Here is a 5,185-nt window from a genome sequence, read left to right on the forward strand (position 1 = left end):
TCATGGAATTTCTCAATCACGTTTCCAGCTTGGAAAAGTCACGGGATTAGTAAAAATTTTTGAACGTTTTGGAAAAGTCATGGAATTTTGTTGTGTGTAATGGAATTGTTTAGGTAATCTTTTAACGTTGCTCTCATATTTGTCCGTGTGTGATGTTTTGTTTACCATCACGTATGTTTACTCATTTTTTCCTCATGTTCTGTCTCCATTTTTTAATTATGCAAGCTAGCTGAAATAATATCACAATACAGTCTGTCACTAAACTAATATGTTTTTTTTAATCACGGGCAACTACTGCAAGAAATAAAAATTATGGGTCCTTGGAAAGTCATGGGAAAGCATTGAAATTCTGTCTATGAAAGTGTGTGGGAACCCTGTATATTATGATAATATGGGAGAAGAGATAAAAAAGAAAGAAGATTTATTTTATTTTATTTAGTTTGAGTGATTAGAAGAAGGAAATTCGATTCAGTGAGGAAAAGGTGACAAAAGATATTCTGCCATTTTCAAATGTAACTGAAATAATTTGTCTCTTTTCTGATTTCAGTCAAACGTCCTCCATCTCGTAAGTAAAACTTAACTTTATTCCATTTGCGTCAGTTAACACTTTAAACTCCCTCTGAAATTGTGTCACGAAAATGTTGTAACAACTTTATTTTATAAGTAATTAACTTAAAACATAAATATAATAAATTCATATGATAATTAAGAATTTAATTACCATATTTATGAACACACATAACACAACACAACACTTAAGTTAATTACTAGTTAAAGTTAAATTGGTACAACAAATATTTCCACATTATTTAAAAAGAATTTTAAAGTGTTACAAACTTAATAACCATAATTATGAATTTTTCCTCAATTGCTTTTTAAAAAGTTGAGTGCAAGATGAGTAGACTTAGATAATTTTCCACTAACAGTCTGTTTCTGACTTTATAGCTCCTGATAACATCCTCGAACTCTGCGAGAGACTGAATCCAGAGACCTGACTGACCAAAGTAAAGTCAAGCACTTTGATATTTATCATTACATTTATATTACATAGTTTTACAGAACTTAAATAGACTGAAAAATGGCTTTCTCACATACAAATGAAGTAGTAGTTAATTCTATGTTATGTGCTTGATATTTAAATGTAAGTTTTATTTCAAATTGCGTGTTTACAATTTGGATTTCAAATTTTGTGAAATGTATGAAGCTTTATTTTATTTATTGATCATTATTTATTTATTCAGCAGTTTTACACTGATGCAACATTGTGTTTTACAACCCAGTCTTAGGGCCACATTGAGAAAAAAAAGGGGACTTTGAGAATAAAGTAGTAACATGAGAAAAAAGTTGTAATTTTACAAGAATAGTGTCGTAGTTTTATGAGAACAAAGTTTATGGGAATAAACTTGTAACATTATGAGAATAAACTTGTAATTTGACGAGAAAAACAACTGTGTATTTCAGAGAAAAAAAGTCATAATTTAATGAGAATGACGTCATGTTTTTACTGGAAATCGGATTTTATATTGTGGGAATAAATATATTGCCAACACACTATAAAACAGGCGAGAGCACAGGCAGCCTTCTCTGAAACCACCTTCTCTGGAGTCGTGCTGCACCACGCAGTCAACGGGTAACCTGTTAACTTGTGCTCTTGCCGGTTTTATAGTTTTCTGGCAAAATGTTAATTTCCGTAATATGATATCCCCTTTTTTGTAAAAAAAATCTGACTTAATTCTCAAAAAAATATTAAATTATGCCTTTTTTCTCGTAAAATTACAACTGTTTCTTGTAAAATTCCGACTTTATTCAAGTAATATTACAAGTTTATTCTTATATAAAAAACGACTTTTTTCTTGCAAAACGACAACTTAATTCTTGTAAATTATGACTGTTTTCTCATAATGTTATGACTTTATTCGCAAAATCTGACTTTTTTTTCCTTTAACGTGGCCCTAATCCTCCATCGTAGAGTTTACTGTTTGTTTGTAGGCATATTTAATGAGAGAAGACAGTGACGGTGATTGGACAAGTGGGCAACGTCATTCATTAAGTTGCCTATCAAGCAAAAAATGTTGCAGTGCTTTAAAAAAGAGCCAGGACCCTAAATGAAACCAGTAGCACTGTTTATATTGCCCTCACATTTTTCAGCCTCATTAACTCTCTCTACACAAAAATGGTCTGAGAATTTATTTTTCTGTCAATTCAAAATGTTGAAAAAGAATTGGATTCACAATAATTAATGAGGAAAGTTTCATTTTTATTTGTTTAATGTTCTTTATTAGGAAATTCATTAACTACAAATTGCTAAAATCGAAATGTTGTCTTGAAACATTTTACCATTATGGAATCCCACCATGACAGTGTTTGGTACTGTGTATTTAGATTTTTAGAATATTGTCATCATACTTGTCTCTTTTATCTCTGCACATTAACCAAGAGAACTTTAATTATCCTGAATATTTTCCATGCAGTATTGTGTATAATTGTATTAAGATTTTAACATGACCCCCTTTTTTTCCATTTCTTACTATCATGTAACAGTGCTGTTTTAAGATACACCAAATTAGATATATTCAAATTATGTTTACTTTATGTATTTATTTTGTGACAGAAAAAAAATATGAATTTTTTTTTTTTTTTTACCAAAGTGTTGCACATGGCTCATTTCCATGGTTTGTGGCTCGTGAAGTTGTTGAAGTCCGTTATCCATCATTATAATCGTTTGATTCAGATATTATAATAAAAAGCTATAATAATAAGCTCAAGGCACATCTGGCAGCAAAGCCCCTAACATCCCCAATCAAGCTATTGCACTAGATAGGGGGACCTTGTTCAGAGCCGACGGGACACAAGATTCCAATGCAAATTCAAAAAAAAAAAAAAAGTACAGCAGGATTTGTGTAATTCCATCAGAAGCAACCGGATGGAATTTCATCAAATTTATTTATAAATTTAAGGACAATTAATTTAATTAAATTTAAACTACCTTTAAAAAGAATACTAATCTGCCATGTATCTTGGGCGCTTTTATTTTGAAAAAGCGGAACCGGAAGCAGCTCTGTTTACATTTTCAAACGTGAGCAGCGCGCAGTCTGATTCAAAAAGTTTGTTCCCGGCTCCTTGTTGTTAACCGTTTTTCACCGGCGGTCCTGCGTTTTTTCATCGCGTAGTTCATCAGACACCACCGGAGAGGACCACCGGAGCCGGTGTGCGCGGTCGAAGTTTTTAAAGTTGACTTTGTGCAAAGTTCCGGGACTCGTTTTTGTTAGCTGCGAATGCTAAACTAAGTTAGCGTAGCGTGCACACGGCGCTAGTCGGAGTAAATACTCGATACCGGAGGCGAAACTGTATTTTTGTTGGACCCAAAGTGTTCAGAAAAAAATCTGTCTGAATGGACTCCGCTGGTTTCTTTTGGTTGAAATCGTCGCAGCTGCCGACATACGAAGCTAATGAAGTTAGCTTGCTAGCAGGAAGTAGACGGACGCCGCCGTTACCCAGCAACACGTCCGCGCGAGCAAACCCTGTTTAACGGAGTGTGTTTGCGGGAAAATTTGCTTTAAAAATGTCTAAACTTCACATGCTGGGAGTTTTTTTCAACCGGCGATTAACTGCGGCTGCTGAAGAGATTTTTGGGATGTTTAAAATAACGATAGCAGAGTCCGAGGAGGGACTGGAGACACCGACACTGGGAACACTGGGAACACTGGGATCCACACAGAGGAGAAACCCTACAGCTGCTCTGTCTGTGGGAAAAGCAGGGTTCCCACGGTCATGGAAAACCTGGAAAAGCCGTGGATTTCCTCATCGCATGGAACTGGTAAAACACGTAGAGTTTTGGGAAAATCGTGTAAAAAAGTGTGTAATAAATTATGTGAATGTAATGTTAATGTATTTGGAAGACACGTTGTATTAAAAAACAATTTTTTAAAAGAAAAAGCGTTTGGAAGGTATGTTTACTTTAAACGATTTTTAAAGGATTTTTCTTTTTAAAAACTGTGTTTTTTGTTGATTTTTGATGACAACTTATGTATTTATTTTAAGAAAACGAATTTGGAAGGCGTCATTCCTCTTTAGAAAAACGGGTTTGGGAGGAATGATTTCTTTTTTTAATAACTTTTTTGGCGAGTCATAGACAATGTTAAACGTTTGGGCGACATTTTCCTTAAATATGTAAAGGCGCTTTTATTGGAACGGAAGTTTTATAGAAAACTTTTCTTAAATATTTCAAGGCAACTTTGAAACTGTAAAAATCAAAGTCATTGTTGGATTTTCAAATTTCGGACGATCATTGAACACATAATGTCGGATGTTGAAAGTATTTTTAACAGAGTTTGAATCTCATATATTTAAAAAAAAACAGCAGGAATAAAAAAAGTATTTGGGGTCCATAAAAACGCATAGAAAAGTTTGAAATTGTGTCCATAAAAATGTGAGTGAACCCTGTAAAAAAAAGCACAACTTTTAGGTTTTACACTAAACTTTAAAGTTCAGTTCAGAAGGAAAACGTTTCAGCTGCTCAGTTTCAGAAGCAGTGGCACTGTGGTTAAGATTGTGCAAATACTTCAATTTAACAACTCAAAAGAACTTTGATCTCGTCCCCAAATGTCCACCATGTGGCAGCAGCGCCGCACTGAACTGCGTGCAGAAAGTGGAAGATTAAACTCTAACAATTTTTCCGCAGATTTTTGTCATTTAATCAGTTTATGTCAGAAAATCACCAAAACGCATGACTTAATAACAGACACAAACATTACAAAAAAATCCTTTAAATATAATGTATGTGTTAACTAAACCACGATTGTGTAATCAATAATGTCATAAAAAGGCTGAAAAAGTAAAACTAGAATATTGTTGGTTTTTAAATGGTTTCATAATGGACCAAAATTACACCATTTATGATAGCCAGAAACTGTAATATAATAATACTAATAATAATAATAATAATAATAATATCTATATGGTTTGATTTTTAAATTTCTGACTGTCATTGAACACATATGCGGGACAAACGCTCTTGCTGAAAAAAAACAAACAAACAAAAATATGAGTCTAAATTAGCGGTAATTGATGAAATCACTTTATGCTACATCTAATTGAACATTCAGCCATAAACAAACTCTAGAACACACCATTAAGCCAGTGACGTATGTGTGCGTGTGTGTCTTAGCTAGATAGGAGGAGTGTG

The sequence above is a fragment of the Plectropomus leopardus genome, chromosome 17 (assembly GCF_026936395.1).
Source record: "Plectropomus leopardus strain MGB_pleo_1.0 chromosome 17, ASM2693639v1, whole genome shotgun sequence".
NCBI lineage: Eukaryota > Metazoa > Chordata > Actinopteri > Perciformes > Serranidae > Plectropomus > Plectropomus leopardus.